Raw genomic sequence first — 21489 nt, forward strand, 5'->3', positions numbered from 1 at the left:
AACTCAGTGTATCGCCATTCACACATCATATAATAGTGAACATATGTGATCCAAAAGTTTTACCAGAAATGACCTACATATGAAAAACACCTTCAGCCAAGTGGATGGATGAAAAATTAAATGAAAATAATATGCCATGCAAATGACAGAGAGGCTGAGAAGAAATTATGGAAGACATGCCAATCACAATGGATATATAATTAACTCTTACCTAGCACATCAGAAGCATATCTGGTGTGAACTCCAAGTCTCTGAAAAGAGACACTGAGGAAGGTAGCAGAAGACAGAAAGACCTCCCATGCTCACAAACGGGTAGATTAAGAGAGTTAAAGAGGCCATCTTAATTTTGGGTGTAGATTCAAAGTTCCTATCTTGCAGTCAGGATGACATGGTTGCCAAGGTGCATGCAGGAGAAGAGGCAATCTTGCAGTCACATGTGGAGTCAAAGATGACATCATCTTGCTGTTTGGGTGTCACATGGTTGCTCATTGTGCACATGTGACATCATTGGCTGTGGAAGCAGGGTCAACCTGAAACATCTCTGGCTTTCTACCATGCAGATGGTGTTACAATTTCTAAATCACATCAATCACCAAAAATAACCAGGGTAAAAACCTGTGACAGAGGGATGGCAGCCATTACTGGAGAAGGAAATGGCTTTGATGTCCCTAAGAAAAAACTGCTCATGCCATGGCCATTCAGGCAAAGCAAGCATAATGGGATGAGGAGATCTAGATTTAGAGACTGAATGTTTAATGTTTTCTTGGGAAATTTTAGCCTACTCACGACGGTTCACTGTTATCAGAAAATTTTTAAAGTGGAATAATATGCAGGTATGAGCAATAAGGACATTGTGAAGCTGCGGTTAACTAAGTGGAACAAGTTGAGAAACCTGAAACTCCTCTGGGTGAGATCATTGAAAACCTTGAGAAAAAGGAACACTGGGCATGGATCACTGAAGAAACAGATATCCACAGAAAATACAAGAGACATGACTGAGGAAGAAACAGCTGTATCTACTGGACTATGGAGCAATGGTTAGAGCCCCTACAAGGGGAGATCTCTATTAACAGAAAATTTGATTCAGAAATACTGTTGAGGAAAGCTTGTTGGAATTTCCAAACCCAATGACCCATAAAGAAAACACACAATTTGGTTATTATAATTATAATCTATAAACGTGTATTGGGTAGATCCAACGTTATCATAACTTATACTCCAACCATAAAACCCCTGCTACATGTGCATTCTTCAGGCCACATGGATTGTTTCCATCATTACTTCCTCCTCTTTTTCTTCAGTCCTCTCCCTTCCCCTCTTACCCTCTTCTGCCTCTCTACCTAACCCCACTGTCATACCTCCGGTACCAACTTTCCCCTCCGGCTATCAGTAAAAAGGCTCTAGCATTTACTGACCGGTTAAAATGGGAAGAAGTTTCATATGTGATCACCAGTGTCCATGATAGAGGGCTAGTTGGTGGGGGGAGACCTCCTTTGAGGAAGCAAATAAATATCAGGATACAAATTGCATTTGCTTGGGAAGAGCAAATCTGTATAATGCTATCAATATCTGTCCAGTGGATTGTGAGAAAATGGGGAATAATCTTCCTAAAGACCCAGCTATACTACACCTGGTCTTATATCTGAAAAGGCCTCTGCCATGCAGAGAGTACATGTGCTCCATCCTGTTCCTAGTGGATTTCTTCATAATGAACAGAAAATAGAAATAAGCCAGATGCCCCTCAACCAAACAGTGGCTACAGATAATTTAGTTCATTTACACTATGAAATACTATACACATATGAAAAATAAGGACCCCAGCTCTGAAAAAAAGAAAAAAAAAAGATAAAAAATAAGGACATTGAGAAGCTGCGTTCAAGAAGATGGAGTGAGAAAGTATTATCCTGAATGAAGTAATTGAGACCCAAAATAACATGTATATATTCACTTAAAAGAGGGTATTAGCCATTAAGTACAGAATTCACACACTAAGTTCTATGGAACCAGAGAGGATAAACAATAAGAAAGGGCCAAGAAAAATGTTTGAATTTCACTCAGAAGGAGGAACAAAGTAATGAGAAGAGGCAGTTGGAAGGAAAGGAGTGGGTGACTGAGGGGATGGGAAGGTTAATAGGGTTTGAGAATCATTTCTTGGGAGAGATGAGCAAGAGGGACAGAGCGCCAAGAGAATAAACTGAAATCAGTGACTGTCCAGGGTGGGTACTATCTCTATGATTTGCCAGCAATCTGGGATGGGTGAGGATACCCTGGCGTCCATGAGGGTGACTTTAGCTGAGACTCGTAACAGTGGGGATACGGACACCGAAATGGTCAATTTCTGTAGCCACAGAGGAGCCAAGGTGGAAGGATAAGGAACCAAACACATCCCCAAAATTTTGACCCAGAAATTGCCCCCTCTATAAGAGACACACGGAGAGAGATGGAAGAGGAAATGAGGAAATGGCCAAAGGAAAAGTGGCCGGATGTGAGACTTATCCTATGGGCAGACGGCAAACCCTGACATTATTAATGGTCCTTTCTTATGTTTGCAGACGGCAGTGTAGCATTATTGTCCTCTGCAAGGCTCCAACGAGCAGCCGACTGATACAGATGCACAGGCACAGGGCTTGATATCAGACAGTGCTCAGTGAGTCTCACTAAAGAGCTGAGGGAAGGACTGAGAGAGGTAGAGGAGCACAATGGTTCTCACATGAGTTCAGTAAACCCGTCGCTTGTCTGTGGATCCTGTTCTCCTACCCGGGCTGCGTTTTCAGGACCTAGTGGGAGACGATGAGTCTAGTCCTGCAGAGACTTTATGTGCCAGGAGACGGGGTGTACCCAGAGGGGTCCTCTACTCAATAAGAGTAGAAGGGGAGAGGATAGGAGGAAGAACTGTAAATGGTGGGTGCCTGGAGGAGTCTGGTGACAGGGCAGAATTGAGAATGTTACCTGGTGAATATATACAACCATTCTAACAAGGGGCCAAGGCATGACATCATGGGGGTGGGGCATGACATCATAGGGGTGGGGGAATGACATCATAGTGGTCGAGGCATGATATCCTGAAGCCAAAGAGAAAATAGATGAAACTAGAAAAAAAAATCAGCCCAAGAGGGAAATGAGAACTAGAGACACAAACATGGCAGGCGTTTACCTATGCATGGTATCGGCTGTGAGATAAATCATATTCCATCTACAATCCACAAATGCAGAGAGGACAAAGGAAAGGAGAAGGCACATTGAGAAGAAAAGCATCGACCTATCTGAAAGGAAAAACTGGAACAGATTCTGTGAGTGAGTGAGTGCGACTGAGGACAGGAGCAGAAGTTCAGAGGGGAAGATGGAGGGATAGCGGGGTGTAGAGAGAACCGGCCAGAAATAGAGGACATACGGGTTAATGCAGAAACTCGATGGAAGCACTGGTTAATTCATGATGTCTAGAGGGCCACGTTCCTGAGGATTTATTCTGACAGAGAATGCAGAACATGAACCTGCAATCCTTTGAAATCGAGCAAGTAGGACCTCAGGGTTGGGTATGGGGCACATTTAGTGGAGTCGATTTCTGAGTAGGTAAAATGGAGATCACTGAACAACAGACCGATGCTGGGTCAGAGATTATAAAGATATAGCAATAGAGGACTTCCTGGTACCTTAAGCCTGCAACTGATGTAAGTGCACACAAAAACCCCTTCCTGCTCTCCAAGGTTCGTTTAGCCCTTTTGACCCTGAGTAAATTATATGCACACAACCATAGCGTGTCCTTGAATACCTTCTAACAGAGCTGTGACACTGAAATCCTTGGAAGACACCAAAATTCACTTGCACGCAGACCAATATTCTGCTGACTAACTGTTTCATGGGTCCACTTCATCCTTTCACACGTTTTATGCACCTGGACACTCTAGGTAGGAGACAAGAGATGAGTGTGTGTGTGTGTGTGTGTACATAAGTGTGTTTGTGTGAGTGTGTGTCTGTCTGTGTCTGTGTGTGTATCTGTATATTGGTTATCGTCTCTGTGTCTGTGCTTCTGTATATGTGTGTGTGTCTGTGTGTTTGTGTCTGTGTATGTGTGTCTGTGTGTTTGTCTGTTACTGTCAGTCTCTCTGTGTGAATGTCTGTTTGTCTAACTGTCTATGTCTCTTTCTGTGTGTCTCTGTGTATCTGTGTGTGTGTACATGCATATGTGTCTGTGTGTGTGTTTGTGTGTTTGTGTATATGTTGTGTGTGTTAGCCATGCATAAGCTAACCATCCTCACACAGAATGTCTGGATTGCTTTTCTTTATAGAATGTTGGCGAATCTTTCTCTTGTCCTAAAAGACCACTCTGGTTCTCAACTCTCTCTGTGAAGCCATGACAGTTTGAGTGATTTTCATGTGAGAGGAGTCTGTCCTATTGAAAATTGCTTTCCTGGATACAATATCACTTAAAAAAACACATCTCAACATTTATTTTCCTTATAACGTGATCCCTCGAGGGGATTTTTCCATCATCATTATCATCATCATCATCATCATCATCCTCATCCTCATCATCACCATCATCATCACTAATATTATTATTACAGGATTATTCCATTATATTGTTATCTGTGTTGTTACCAGTGTGCTAAAGTTCATTGATGGCAGAAAGAAAGATTTTGTTTCATGTGGGTCTTGGACAGCCACGATTTTGTTCTTGGAACTGAAAGATTTATTTGCATGCTCCCATGAGTAAATACATGCAAGTACAGAAAGTTCCTTGGTCTTCTACATGAGAGTGACATCCTCACATAGTCCTCAGATCTACATGAGAAACAGAGAATTTAGATGGGCAATGAAAAGTAGGGTGATCAAAAACCAAGTTGGGGAGAAATAAGACAGTTTTCCACAATGTTTCAGGCTTTGGGGATTGGTAGACATTACATAACCATCTTATTATTCATAGCAGAAATAGTCAAAATTAATAAAGGCAGAAATTTTAACAACATATTTATGCTGGCTAATTTAAATTCCCATATTTCATCTGTGGAACATTATATATTCTCTTTCAGGTTCTTCTTGAAATTATTTGAAGAAGTGAAAACTGGTATGTGTTTATCTATTCACATTCATAAAGCATCACCGTTGCTCTAGTGATGAACAGACTGCACAACTGTCAAGAGACAGACTGACTTTCTTGCCAAAGAAAAAAATCTTCACCTTCATGGAGGCAGTTTCATTCTTAGGTGCAGAAGTTTAAAATCCCCTGAGAATGCTTCCTACAGGTACCATTTCCTGTATATTGTAATATCCTAGAAAATGGGTTTCTTTTTGCATTTTATTTCAAGTGTTAAGATCTACAAACAAGTTTTGAGTGCGTGTACTATTTGTAGATGTAGTCTTTTTTCTTTCCTATAGATGGATTCTGGTTTGTGGACTTTCAGGCATTTTCTGATCCATCTCTCACAGCAGGGGCTGCAAATGAGATGAGTCTTTATCAGGAATAAAGGAAAGAAGAAAGGTAAGGTAATAGATGATGCCCTTATGTATTTAACCCCTCTGAGTCTGAGATGGCTGTTGTCATCAACCTGTATATCTAAACTTTAATTTGAAACAAAGTACACTCACATGAGTTTAAGCCTTTGTACTTTTCATTGTGTAAATATATGCAATAAAGAGAGCTTTCAAAGTAATAAAGTTGTGTGATGTGTGTTACTCATTTAACAGATGCCCTTGTATAACTTAAAAGAATATATAAATGCTTTTCCTTCATGTTGAAGGTAATGAAGACAGTGTCTCTTCTAAAAGTATATGTAGGAATTTTGACAACTATTAAATTAAATATGTTCATATCTTGACAAAACATCAACCACAATTGCTTATGGGATACTTCCTATACTTTCTCAGTGTTTTTTCCTAAATATTGACTTTAAAATGCAGTTAGCAGAATTGATATTGAGGAGGATGGCGGGAGAGAGGAAACTGAATGAGAGGGGAGGTTGGGAAGGGAGTGGCCTTTGCAGGAATTAGGTATAGGGAAAGCAGGGAAATGAGAATGGAAGATAACCTCATACTAATACTGTCCAAACTCTTCCACAAAATTGAAACAGATGGAGCACAACCACATTCCTTATATGAATCCACAATTACTCTTATACCTAGCCCACACAAAGACTCAGCACAGAAAGAGGACTTCAGACCAATTTCCCTTAGGGATATTGATGAAAAAATTCTCAATAAAATTCTTGCAATCCGAATATTACAACACATCAAAAAAATCATCCATCATGATCAAGTAGATTGAACCAAGGGATGGAAGGATGGTTTAATATAGGAAAATTCATAAATGTAATCCATCATGTAAACAAACTCAAAGATAAGGAGAGCAAGGTCATTTCATTAGATGGTGAGAAAGCATTTGACAAAATTCAACAACCCATGTGAATAAAAGTCCTGGCAAAATCACGAACTGAAGGCTCATATCAAAATATAGTGTAAGAAATATACAGGAAACCTGTAGCTAACATCAAACTAAATGGAAAGAAACTTGAAGCAATCCCACTAAAATCAGGGACTAGACAAGGCTGCCCACTCTCTCCCTAGTCATTCAAAACAGGACTCCATGTTATAGTCAGAGAAACCAGACCACAAGGGGGTCAAACTGACACAAATTGGAAGGGAAGATATCAAAATATCACCATTTGCAGATGATATGATAGTATATACTTAAGTGACCCAAAAGTACCACCAGAGAACTTCTTAACCTGATAAATAACTTCATCAAAGTGTCAGGGTATAAAATTAACTCAAACATACCAGTAGCCTTCCTCTCCTCAATGGATAAACAGGCTGAGAAAGAAAATATTGAAATCACACACTTCACAATAGTCCCAAATAATATAAAATATCTTGGTTTAAGTTTATTCAAGCAAGTGAATGATCTGTATGACAAAAGATCAAGTATCTGAAGAAAGAAATTGAATACTATCTCAGAAGATAGAAAGAGCTTACATGCTCATGGATAGACAGGATTAATATAGTAAAGATGACCATTTTGCCAATCAATTTAATTTTACACATTCAATGCAATCTCCATCAAAATTCCTACTCACTTCTTTAATAGAGATAAAAAGAGAAATTTCCAAATTTATTTAGAATAAGAAAAAACTAGAAGAGCTTAAACTATCCTCCACAAGAAAAGAACTTCTGGGGGAATCATCACCCTTGAACTCAAGCAGTATTACAGAGCAATAGTGATAAATACTGCATGGTATTGGTAAAGACACAGATGGATAGACCAGTGGAATAGAAGTGAAGACACAGAAATGAACCCACACACCTATCATTTTATATTTGGAAAAGTAGATAAAAACCATTCAAAGGCAGAAACATAGCATTTTCCAAAAATAATTCTGGTTCAACTGGAAATCAGCATGAAGAAGAATGCAAATTATCTCATTTTTATGACCATGTACAAAGCCTAAGTCAAAGTGAATCAAGGACCTACACATCAAACCAGAGGGAGAGGAGAAGGAGAAGGAGAAGGAGAAGGAGAAGGAGAAGGAGAAGAGAAGAAGAAGAAGAAGAAGAAGAAGAAGAAGAAGAAGAAGAAGAAGAAGAGGAGGAGGAGGAGGAGGAGGAGGAGGAGGAGGAGGAGGAGGAGGAGGAGGAGGAGGAGGAGGAGGAGAAGAAGAAGAAGAAGGAGAAGAGGAGGAGGAAGGAGAACAGGAAGAAGAAGAGATTGAGGAGGAGGAAGAAGAGCAGGAAGAAGCAGAAGAGGAAGAAGAAGAAGGAGGAACAGGAGGAAGACAAGGAGGAGGAGACGGAGGAAAAGGAGATGAAGATGAAGAAGAAGGAGGAGAAGAAGAAGAAGAAGAAGAAGAAGAAGAAGAAGAAGAAGAAGAAGAAGAAGAAGAAGAAGAAGAAGAGGAAGAAGGAATTTAAACAGAAAGAGAACTAAACTTCCATTCTTCCCCATTCCCTCTCTTCCTCAGCTGTTGTTTAGGCAGTTGTGTTAGTGAGACGTTAACAATGTAATTTCTGGTGTTACTTTGAGACACCAACTCATAGTAAATTTTAGTCTCTTAAAATCTTTTTTCATGAAGTAAGACACCCATGGCTACATCATTCTCTATTCTCCAGCACTTCACTTAGTTCTTTTGAATAGGCAGTGTCAATATTATATAGGGTCTGTTCAGATAGATGTAAGTATTTTGAGTTCTGGAGGGCCACAATTGTATCATGCTCAGTGGACAGCACCTCACAGATCTCCTTACCTATTAATAAGCCCTTGAAAGAACCCAAGGCCTGCATATGACCTTATCTCTAATTTGGAAGTTATCTCCATTGGATAATCATGTGAAAATGAAAACTTAGTTTTCTCCAAGGGAATATCACTGGGTACACAAACTAATTTTAAGGGTAGACTGCGTATAAAGCACTAAGGGAACTGAACATCATCTTTGGAGGATCCTTGTCTCATAATGGGTCAGGACTTTTTCTTCAGAATGTCTTTTTCATTTTGTTTTATGTTTATTTATCTATTAATATTTGCTCTGTATGTTTTGTGTATATATTTTTCCTGGTTTTATGTTTCCATGGAATTCCAGAGTGTGTGAATGGAAGTCTGGGTCTCCGTGTCTGTATCTGATTCTTGAACCTTGTTTTGGCTCTTTTCTATATGCTTGTTTTGTTCTACTCCAATTCATTAACTTTCATTTTATTTTTATCCCTTAGATGATGGTTTGTTTTGAGAGTCAGAAGGATGTAGATACAGATGACAGGAGAGGAATAGAAGGGGGGAATAGAGGGTAGAGTAATCATAATTCAAATATATTGCATGAAAAAGTCTAATTTTAAGAAAAGAATTTTAAAAACATACTTTCTGGGGCCTTTCTGCCCCCTTTTCTCAAAATCCTTACTAGTTTCATATAAAAAGTTAATGAAATATTTTAAATCTTTTCCAAGGCAAAGAAAATTGTTTGTTTACATCTGATCTGGAACTGCCACTATGGGAGTGAAGCTTCTGTGGAGTTGCAATAATGCAGTAGGAGAGTCTATAAATGCTTTCAGAGAAATCAATCCACTGAGGTTCAGCGGGAGTTTCACATGATTGATGTTACAAATTTTCAATGGGAAGATATACATTTTTGATACTTCAGTTTTCATGAAATTCTTCAAGATCAAATTAAAAGTAGTATGGAATACAATCATAAAATAGGTTTGTTCCTTTGAAAATTTCAAAATTACCCCAAATAATACTTAAATATCATTAATAAATCAGAACATATTGTATCCTAAACCCATATAAACATGACAATTATGAAATAGAAGTAGATGCGTATTAGTGGATAAAAGCTGTTTCTGGAGAGGCACTATTTTATGTCTGGGATAATTTCACTTCATTGGTAGATGGGTTAAATCAAAGTCTGATAATGAAGACCTTGCTGTAAAAGACCATTCTCTCACTAAGGGACTCTAAAACCCTGTTGTATAGAGTGCTAGCATTTCAATGTATCTCTTAATGACACTCCATTGGTTAGATGTGCCATATTTCCTGTATTCATTCCTCTGTGGAAGATCATCTGGGTTCTTTCAGCTTCTGGCTATTATAAATAAGGCTACTATGAACATAGTGGTGCTCATGTCTTTGTTATATATTGGGGCATCTTTTGGGTATATGCCCAAGATAGGTGTAGCTGTGTCTTCAGATAACTCAATGTCCAATTTTCTGAGGAACCTCTACACTGATTTCCAGAATGGTTATATCAGTCTGCAATCCCACCAACAATGGAGGAGTGTTCCTCTTTCTCTACATCCTCTCCAGCATTTGCTCTCACCTGAGTTTTTGATCTTAGACATTCTCACTGGTGTGAGGTGGAATATCAGGGTTGTTTTGATTTGCATTTCCCTTATGACTATAGTTGTTGAATATTTCTTTAGGTATTTCTCTGCCAATTGATATTCTTCAGCTGTGAATTCTCTGTTTTGCTTTGAACCCCATTTTCAAATGGTTATTTGTCTCCCTGTAGTCTCACTTCATGTGTTCTTTGTATATTTTGGATATAAGCTGTCTATCAGTTGTAGGATTGGTAAAGATCTTTTTCCAATCTATTGGTTTCCATTTTGTTCTAACAACAGTGTCCTGTACCTTACAGAAGTTTTTCAGTTTTTTTAAGATCACATTTGTTGATTCTTCATCTTAGAACATGAGCCTTTGGTGTTTTGTTCAGAAAATTTTCTCCAGTGCCCATGTGTTTGAGATGTTTCCACACTTTGTCTTCTATTTGTTGGAGTGTATCTGGTTTGAAGTGGAGGTCCTTGATCCAGTTGTACTTATACTTTCTACAGGGCAGTAAGAATGGATCGATCTGCATTCTTTTACATACTGACCCACAGTTGAACCAGCACCACATGCTGAAAATGCTGTCTTTTTTTCCATTGGATGGTTTTGACTTCTTTCTCAAAAATTAAGTGACCATGGTTGTAGGGGTTCATTTCTGGGTCTTCAATTCTATTCGACTGGTTTATTTGCCTGCCTCTGTCACAACGCCATACAGTTTTTTTTTTTTTTTTTTTATCACTGTTGCCCTGTAATACTGCTTGAGTTTAGGGATAGTGATTCCCATGGAAGTCCTTTTATTGTTGAGGACAGTTTTAGCTATTCTGTGTTTTTTTTTTTTTATTCCAGATGAATCAATGAATGTTCTGTCTAAATCTTTGACGAATTGGATTGGAATTTTGATGGGGATTGGAATGAATATGTAGGTTGCGTTTGATATAATGGCCATTTTTACTGTATTAATCCTGCCAGTCCATGAACATGAGAGATCTTTCCATCTTCTGAAATCTCCTTCACTTTCTTCAGAGACTTGAGGTTCTGCTCATATGCTCATATTTTTTACTTACTTGGATAAAGTCACCCGAGTTATTTTGTATTATTTAGGGGTATTGTGAAGGGCGTCGTATCCCTACTTTCTTTCTCTGCTTGTTTAGCTTTGTGCAGAGTTATTTTTATACTCAGCCACTTTGCTGAAATTGTTCATCAGGCTTAGTAATTCTCTTGTGGAATGTTTGAGGTCACTAAGTATACAATCATATCAACTACAAACAGTGCTATTTTAACTTCTTCTTTTCCAATCTATATCCCTTTGACCTCCTTCAGTGTCTGCTTGCTCTGACTAAGATGTCTAGAACTATATTGAATAAGTTGTGAGAGAGTGGGCACCCTTGTTCAGTCCCTGATTTCAGTGTGATTGCTTTAAGTTTCTCTCCACTTAGTTTAATGTTAGTTACGGATTTGCTGTATATGTTTAGGTGTGGGCCTTAAATTCCTGTGCTTTCCAGGACTTTTTTCATAAAGTGATGTTGAATTTTGTCAAAATCTTTCTCAGCATCTAATGAAAGGATCATGTGGTTTTTATCTTGGAGTTTATATAGTGAATTATGGTGTTTGTTTTCTGTATATTAAAGTATCCCTGCAAGCCTGGGATGAATCCTACTTAAACATAGTAGATGATTGTTTAATGTGTTGTATGAATAGGTTTGCAAGAATTTCATTGAGTATTTTTGTGTTGATATTGATAAGAGAAATTGGTCTGAGTTATCTTTCTTTGTTGAGTCTTTCTTTGTTTTAGTTATAAGAGTAATTGTGACTTCATGAAAGCAATTTGGTAGTACTCCATCTGTTTCAATTTTATGGAATAGTTTGGACAGTATAGTTATGAATTTTTCAATGAATTTTGGATGGATTTCTGCACTAAACCCATCTAATCCTGGACTCTTTTTGGGTGGGAGAGTTTTGATGATTGCTTGTATTCCTTTGGGAGTTATGGGTTGTTTAAATGGTTTATCTTTTCCTGATTTAGGTTTGGTATCTTGTATTTGTCTGGAAAATTGTCTTTTTTTTCCAGATTTTCAAGTTTTTTGAACCTAGGCTTTTGTAGTACAGTAATTTTTTTAATTTCCTCTGATTCTGCTGTTCTGTCTCCCTTTTTAATATTTGATTTTGTTAATTTGGACACACTCTCTGTATCCTCTGCTTAGTCTAGCTATGGGTTAATATATCCTGTTGATTTTTTCAGAGAATCGGGTATTGGTTCTGTTGATTCTTTGTATGGTCCCTTTTTTTCTACTTGGTTGATTACAGCCCTGAATTTGATTATTTTCTGCCTTCTACTACTCCTGCATGTATTTGCTTCTTTTTGTTCTAGAGCTTTTAGGTGTGCTGTCAAGCTGCTGATGTATGCTCTCTCCTGTTTCTTTCTGCAGGCACTCAGAGCTATGAGTTTTCCTCCTAGCACAGCTTTCATTGTGTTCCAAGAGTTTGGGTGTGTTGTACCTTCATTTTCAGTGAATTCTAAGAAGTCTTTAATTTCTTCCTTTATTTCTTCCTTGACCAAGTTATCATTGAGTAAAAAAATTGTTCAACTTCCATGTATATGTGGGCGTTCTTTCCTAATTTTTATTGAAGAACAGCCTTAGCCCATGGTGGTCTGATAGGATGCGTTGGATTATTTCTATCTTTCTGTATGCTTTGAGGCCTGCTTTTTGACTGATTATATGATTAATGTTTGAGAAAGTGCCAGGAGGCTGTGAGAAGAAGGTTTATCTTTCTGTTTTAGGATAGAATGTTCTGTAAATATCTGTTAAGTCCATTTGGTTTATACCTTCTGCTACTCTGTCTATATCTCTGTTTAATTTCTGATTCTGTGATCTGTCCAGTGATGAGAATGGGGTGTTGTAATCTTATACTATTATTTTTTTGCGGTGCAATATGTGCTTTGATCTTTAGTAAGGTTTCTTATGTGTATGTAGGAGCCCTTGTAATTGGAGCATAGACATTTATGATTTTGAGATCATTTTGGTGGATTTTTCCCTTGACGAATATGAAGTGTCCTTCCTTATGCTTTTTGATGACTTTTGGTTGAAAGTCGATTTTATATATTCTTCAGACCATTTGCTTGGAAAATTGTTTTCCAGCCTTTTACTCTGAGGTAGTGTCTGTCTTTGTCTCTGAAGTGTGTTTCCTGTAGTGCAAAATGCTGGGTCCTCATTACATATTGTGTGTCAATCTGTGTATTTTTAGTGAGGAATGAGTCTATTGATGTTGGAGATATTAAGGAATAGTGATGGTCACATTCTGTTATTTTCATAATTGGAGGTTAGTTTATGTTTGTGTGCTTCTCTTCTCTATGTGTTGTTGTGAAAAGATTAATTTCTTGCTTTATCTATGGTTTTACTTGAATCCTTGTGTTCGGTCTTGCCAGTTAGTGTCCTTTGTAAGACTAGATATGTAGAAAGGTATTGTGTAAATTTCGTTTTGTCATGGGATATCTTGGATTCTCCGTCTTTGTTAATTGAGAGTTTTGATGGATACAGTACCCTGGGATGGTGTTTTTATTCTCTTAATGTCTGTATGACATCTGTCTATGATCTTCTGACTTTCATAGTATCTGGAAAGAATTCTGATTTAATTATGATAGCTTTGTCTTTATATATTACTTGACCTTTTTCCTTACAGTTTTTAACATTTTTATTTGTTTTGTGCATTTGGTGTTTTGACTATTATGTGATGGGAGGATATCCTTTTCTGGTCCAATCTATTTGGAGTTCTGTAGGCTTTGTGTATGTTTATGGGCATCTCTTTCTTTAGATTAGGGAAGTTTTACTCTATAATTTTGTTGAAGATATTACTGTCCCTTGATGTTGACAGTCTTCACTTTCTTCTATACCTGTTAAGACTAGGTTTGATCTTCTCATTGTGTCCTGGATATCCTTTATGTTTTGAGCTAGGTCTTTTCTGTTTTACATTATGTTTGACAGTTGTGTGATTCTTCTGCTCCTTAGATTATGTCTTCTATGTCTTTTATCCTGTTGGTGATTCTCACTTCTATGACTCCTGGTCTCTGTCCTAGGTTTTCCATTTCCAGGGTTATCTTCCTTGTGCTTACTTTATTGTTTCTATTTCCATTTTTAACTCCTGGGTGGTTTTGTTTATTTCCTTCTCCTGTTATGCTGTTTTTCAAGTAGTTCTTTAAGGTAGTTTTGTGTTCCCTCTTTCTTGCATTATATTTGTTTACTTCAGTTTTTTCTATTGTCCTGCATTTTCTTAAGGGAGTTATTATTCTTAACATCCTCCATCGTCATGATAAATGTGAAATTAAATTTAGATCTTCCTTTTCTGGTGTGTTTAGATATCCAGTGTTTGTTTTGATGGGAGAATTGGGTTCTGTTGAGCCCAAGTAGTCTTGGTTTCTGTTGTTTGTGTTCCTGTGCTTTCTTGTGGCCATCAGGTGGTCTCTGGAATTAGCTTGTCTTGCTCTTTCTGACAGTGGCTTGACCGTCCTGTAGGCTCGTGTGTCAGGGCTGCTGTAGACCTGTTTTCCTGTTTTCTTTTACCCAGTTAAGGGAACAGAGTATTCTGCTCTCAGGCATGTAGTTGCTCCTGTCTACTTACTTTCAGCTGTCCCTGTGGGCGGGAACCAGAAGGAACTTCCCATACTTCTCCTAGGTCCCTCTGTGGGGGGAGGGGGCACAGATGGTACAAGGTGTTTTCCTCTTGAGTCAGGAATCTGGGCAGAGAGTAGTCTCCTCTGATTTCCCAGGAGTGTCTGCTTCTCTGAGGCTCTAGTTACCCCACCATCATGATTTGGGTACAGGGAGCTGTTTGACAAGATCAGTTCCGATCCAGGCACAGTCTGGAACATGGTGCTCCAGTAGATTTACTCCTCCTCTATTCCAGAGTCACTATGCAATTTTGTCTTGGGCCAGAGATGTGGGCAATTGTGGGCAGAAGTGGTAGTCTGTGTGCATTGTATGCTCAGTACTGCCCACACTCCTGGGTGATCAGCTCTCTCTCCCACAGTTTCTAGGAGAAGGGAGCTTTGTGCTGGAATCAGCAAGGTTCAGGAGCCAGCTAGAAACTGGAAATGCCTGATCCCAGAGGAGTTCTGCCTTTGCATGTCCTGAGTCAACCAGTGAGCTCGCTTCAAGCAGAAAAGTTGGAATCACCTCTTCTCTCAGGCCTGAACTCACTTGTTGGGCTGACTTTCAGCTTTCCATAAGGGCTGCAACCAGAAGTTTCTTGACCCTACTGCTCCTAGGTTCCTATGCACAGGAGGCCCAGATGGAGCTAGGTGTTTTTTTCTTGAGTCAGGAATTTGAGCAGAGTTCTCACGGGTTTCTGCCCCTCTGACAGTGTAATACTTCCCCACCCCTCATGACATTTGGGTGTAGAATACTGTTTGGACAAGTTCAGATTCAGCTGCAGTTTGGACTGCAGGGCTCCTGCAGATTGACTGCTCCTATATTCATGTATCCAGTGGCACTATGCAGTTTCCTTTTGGGCTAGGGATCTGAGCACATGTGGGAAGAAGTAGCAGGGTCTCCTCGCTGAGGTCTCAGTATTGCACACTCTTCTGGGTGTTCAGCTCTTGTCCCACAGACTTTCCAAAGGATTTCAAATGTTCACTCCCTATCTTACAGGTCCTCAGTCTTTCCAGTTCTCCTCCAAATTTTGTTTGAGAAGACGCCTCTGGTTAAGGGGAGGTACAACAGGCCCAATCAGAAAAAAAAGGCTGGAAATCTTCTTCTCTTAAAGGTAATCTCAGTGATTTCTCATATTCCACAAGTGGAATAAGTCCTGCCCCTTCTCCAGAAGAGACTGTAATTCCTTTGCCAGCTGCCAAAGCAGGGCAGAGAGCTCTGTCCATTCACAAAGACAGTCAAAGATGTGCCCTATCTCCACCAACGTGCTTATGAAATCTGCTTCGGATAAAATGAGTTTGAAACCTGATTCTGCTGACAAAGCGGATTGCAGAACTACCCTATTAAGCCAAGAGGACATTCAAAGTCCTCCACTATTAAAAATGCGCTTAAATCATCACTTATGATCCAAGGCGTACAAAATACAATTACAAATACCCAAGTGAACCTCATAACACACATACCAGCCCAAAAAGAGACAAAATTTTCTGCATGTACACCATTAGATCAAGGACCATTGACAGTTTCAGAAGGGGCTCTTGAGAGTTCCACACCCACGCAAGATGTGGTAGAAATTTCTGAATCCACCGATGGAACTCCTGTGCCTTCTGCACATAAAAAATATGTTCTAGCAGCCTCACCATATCCCCCACTACTTCAAATGTCCCTATATAATAGAGAATTATTCAAATATCCTCTACCACTGAAGGGACCCTCCTGACATCCCATTAGGCCCCAAAAAGCCAAGTTTATCAAAACACACTGTCAATGAGCCATGCAGACTCCATATTTATACAATGTGCAGAGAAGATAAAATATCCCCTGCCTCCTCAGGGGACTCTAAGTCGTTCTGTCCTGAAAGCAGAGGCTCCAAAATTTTCCACATATACATCAGAGATGCTAGAACTTCCCAAAACTGAGCAGTATTCTCTGAGTATTACTCTATCTCATAAAGAGACTGTGGGACAAGAAACTTCTACAAAAGGAGGTCTACCCATAGCCACATCTTTAGAAATGTCTTGTGGATGTGACACATATACAAAAGATATTCTAGGACAGATTCCATCTGTAGAGAAGTTTATGGACCCAACCATATGTGAACCATGAAATGCGAACACCAGAGTCTGTAGCATCCTCCACAACTGAGGAAAGGGATTCCTTGTATTCCATTAGTGTAAAAGAATGAATACGACCTCCACAAATTCCACAGTAGGCTATAGGAACTTCCTTATCTCCTCAAAATCAGCCATCTTCCCCAACTACAGAAGATGCTACACACTCTTCCAAATATTCAGAAAGGATTGCCATTCCTTCTTTATACCCACAAGCAGACCCAGAACATCTGCCAAATACCTCAAAAGCTCTGGATTTTACCTAATCTTCTGAAGGGGCTTTGGAGCCTGTTTTACCTCTCAAGCAGGCTAGGGAACCTGACACTTCTATAGGAAAGTCAGTTTCCACTTCTCCAGCAGAAGAAATTTCTCTTGGAACTTCCACAGTTAAAAAACAATATCTAGAATATGTCTATGATGCTCAGGGAGAGGTCACATTTTCAGAGGTAGCTCTAATACCTTCCCTACATTCTGATATCACAGTAAGGATTTCTACACGTATACACGGTACATTAAGACCTTCCTCATCTGAGAAGGATGTCTTAGGATCTACTGCATCTGAACAGCATGTTTTAGAACTATCCCCATATACCTAAGTAGATTTATTTAACATGTCCACTCTGGGGATAAAGAGGCGACATTCTCCCTCTACCAAAGTGGACCACAGGCATCCAGTTTCTATAAAAAAAAAAAAGGTTAAGATTTGATCCTTCTGATGTAGTCTTGAGAAATTTCCTCTAAAGAAGATAGTTTCAAACATCCCCCTTCTGCAAAAGGGATCTTGTGCCATCTTCTGCAGCCAAAGAGACAGCAAAAGCTACATTTTTCTCCTCAGGTGAGTCCTAACCTTCTCCATCTGTCCAAAGGGCCATGGAATTTCCAAAAAATATGAAGGAATTGTGCAAAGATGCCATTCCTTGAAAGGACTTGCTGGACATTCCATATTGTCCCAAGATGCTCAAGTAACTCCTCCTTCTACAAAAAAGGCATGTTCACCATCTACCCTAGGGTTTCAGAGAATTTCTTCACCCCTCTCTAGGGCTCCAGAAAGTGTTCTCCATGCTCAAAGTGGTTTGTCATTGTGCAAATTAGACTTCAAACATATAAAACCTTTTTTTTTTATATTACCAAAGGTCTGAGGGAAAGTCCACATCGAAAAAAAAATCATTTAGACCTTGTGCCATTAGTCCAAGTATATCAGAAAAATTCCATGTCTTTTAAAGCACCTAAAAATCTATCTTGCTCTAGCACTCGTCCTAGAAAACAATTACCTTTAGTCATACAATCCCTAGGATCATTGAAATACAAAAAGGGGTGTCTAGAAACTTTACCATCTGCCAAAAGGTCTTTAGGATGTTCACCAACTTCTCCAAGAGCTCGGTTAACCCATAGAAGAACAAAAGAACTAAAGCCATCTGCTCAGGGTGTTTTCCAAAAACCACTTATTTCTTCTTTACTTTTATACCAAGACAAGAGGCCAGCTTCCTCATCCCCATCTCTGATCCCTTCTTCCTATTTGTTCTCTCTCCCAAATCGCTCTTTACTCTGAATTAGATGCCAATTACTAAACCATAGACATATGGAAGGAGGTAGTTGCTGTCAAAACAAAACTTGTGATATCACAGAAGAAGCTACGGCTCTCCAGGACACAATTGAATTTTCAAGGAGGGCCTAATGATGATGGAACTGCCATAGCCTACCTGCTCAAGAGCTTCCTTGCATTGACCAGATTTGGTTGTGCACTTTCCAGTAGTGTCTCCTGTGACACAGTAGAAACATTTACATGCTACATCTCTGTACAGCTAGAGCCTTCTCTCTGCTTTATTAGTGATTACATGCTCTGAATGAAGAAAGTTAGTCAGGGGCTTGTCATGGGTAGAAAAGATCTAGGAACACAGAAGGAAAGATATTCTTCTGGAGATTAATTTTATTCTCTGGTCAAATCCTGTGACATAAATTTCAATTCCCTAGGTTTTCCCTGTTTTGCTGGTGCCAGAATTTTCCCTACAGAACTTTAATTGAGTGAATATTGTTTTATATTTTCTGATTGTAAATTCATTTACAGGGGACATTATATATGTTCCTGCATGTGTACTCAAAATTTCATTTTTCAAATTCCATTTTTTGCAATGAATTTGGTATCAAACGTGGCTCAGCTATAGAGTGAATATAAGAGTGGAAATATTGTGTACCTACTTCTAATGATCAACTCCCAAATGCATATTTTATCCATTAATTACAAGACATCAGTAAAGCAAAGGACAACATGGAGTATAGAATGTGGTTCTGAAGTTCTATTAGATATCAGTCCTCTAATATCTACCTTCTTGTGTTCCCAGGGATAGGCTTGAGGGTTTTGGATGTTTTACCATGATTCTTTCTTCAGGCCACACTTCAGTTTCTGAGTGATGGGCAGTGATAGGAATGGCTTGTGGTCCAATGAAACCTCAAATTCAATAGGTTATAAAAAACAGGAGGGAGTCTATTTGCAATTGTCACTTGTGGATCCTAGAGTCTTCACCTTGTTATGCAGAATCCATCCAAATATTAAACCAAAATTCCTAGTTGTAGGATCCACCAAAATTGTATATATATATATATATATATATATATATATATATATATATATATGTATATAAATGTATATATATGTATATATGTATATATGTATATATATATGTATATATGTGTGTGTATGTATTCACTTATATATATATGTATGTATTCATATATATATGTATGTATGTATATATATATGTGTATATATATACATATACATATATATATATATATATATATATATCAGGCACAAAAACTAGATAAGATTGATGAAGATAAAATTGCATTCTTCCAATAAATGGTTTTAGATCTTTCATGAGAGACACAGCTAGAGCATGTCAAATACAGAAGAGATTGCTAGTGGCAAACCAGAGAACTGAATACAGACCCCTTGTTTGTAGATGTTGAGAAAGGATTACAAGAGCTGAATGGGCTTTCAACCCCCATAAGAACAACAAGTTCAATTAACCAGGGCTTTCTGGTATTAAACCAATATTCCATGACTGTTTATGTACAGACCTGTGGCTCCAATTGCATATGTGGCATAGTATGGCGATGTTGATCATCAATGGAAGGAGAAGCCCTTGGTTCTCCCTAGTTAAAGGGAATGTCAGAGCACAGTAAAGGTTATAGATAAGGATAAGGGGACCAGCTAGGAATATTAAGGACAGGAAACTGGGAAAGGAAATAACATTTGAAATGTAAATATAGAAATATCCAATTAAAAAAGGTATATACGGGGCTGGGGATTTAGCTCAGTGGTAGAGCGCTTACCTAGGAAGCGCAAGGCCCTGGGTTCGGTCCCCAGCTCCGAAAAAAAGAACCAAAAAAAAAAAGGTATAAAATTTGCTAAAAAAAAAAGGAAAAAAAAACAAAAGATAATTAGCAGCTAATCAGACCTATTGAGTCAGTAATCCAAAGGGTTCCTGTCAGGGATTTATAGTCAGAATAATACTAGTGGAAAGATTGAGATGATGAAGATCAAATTTGGAGCACTTCTCTCTCCCAAATACCAGTATCAGACACTTACTGCTCTATAAGTATCCAAATAATTGAGGAGTTTACTCTGAGGTGAGGAAAGTATACTTATTTTTCACTTCTTCCTTAGGACCATTTTCTTCTGGGCAATAAGAACAAAAATCCATGAGCTCTAAGGAAAAGAACAGTGTCCTTCCAAACACCTGGCTTTTGGGAGAAAGAAATTAATGATATAAACTCTCTGACTTCCAGGAACCATTAGAAGCAGGGAAGTCCAGATTCTTCTGAGAGGCTCCCAGCTCCTGATCCCATGTGTGGAAGGATCAGATCAATTCTATCTCTTCAACTTACATATTCCACTCCTACCAAGGCTTCAGTGAGATTTCTCAGGGATGATGTATTTCTTCCTTCTTTTATACCAAGACAGAAGACCAGCTTCGTTCTCCCCATCTCTGATTTCTTCATCGTCTTTGTTCTCCCTCCCTAATGACTGTTTCCCCTGAATTTGAGGCCAATTAGTAAAACCTATAGGTACTGAAGTAATATCTGAGAGGCATTTGCAGTCAGGACAACACTTATTACATCACAGAAGAAGCTAGTGCTCTCAAGGATACAAGAGATTTTTCAGGGAGAGCCTAATGATATTGTCACTGAGAACTGCCATGGCCTGACTCTAAACAGCTTTCCTTACATTAACCAGTTTTGAGGGTGCCAATTTAGGTATGTCTCCTGTGACACAGTGGAAACTTTCGTTCTCCATCTCTCTAAAGCTAGTGACTTCTGAATGGAGAAAATGAGTCAGGGGCATGGCATGGATAGAAATTTTTTAGGAACTTGGAGTGGAGGAGATTCTTCTGGATAATATTTTTATTCCCAGGTCAATTCCTGTTACATACAGTTCAATTTTCTAGGTTTTCTTAATTTTATAAAGGCCAGTACTTTACCTACACAACTTTCGTTGAATGAATATTGTATTTCACTTTCCTATTGTACATTCCTTCATAGGGGACATTATAAATATTCCTGAATATGTACTCAAAAATTCTGTTTTCAAATTCCATTCTCTGCTATGACTTTGGAAACAAAGTGGGCCCATCTATAGACTGAGAATAACAGTGTAAATATGGTGTACCTACTTCAATTATAAATTCCCAAATCCTTATGTTATTCAAAAATTACCAACATCAATAAAGCAAAGGACCACATGGAGTATACAATTCTTTTCTCTATTCACATTTGATATCTGTACTACACTATCTACTTCCTGTGTTCCCATGGCCAGACTTGAAGGTTTTAGATGTGTTGCCATGATTCTTCCTTAATGTCATATACAAGAAACAGGAGCATGGGCAGGGGGAAGAAAGACTTGAGGAACAGTGAAACCTCAACTCAATAC

Source organism: Rattus norvegicus, chromosome X, assembly GCF_021556685.1.
Source record: "Rattus norvegicus strain SHRSP/BbbUtx chromosome X, alternate assembly SHRSP_T2T, whole genome shotgun sequence".
Lineage (NCBI taxonomy): Eukaryota > Metazoa > Chordata > Mammalia > Rodentia > Muridae > Rattus > Rattus norvegicus.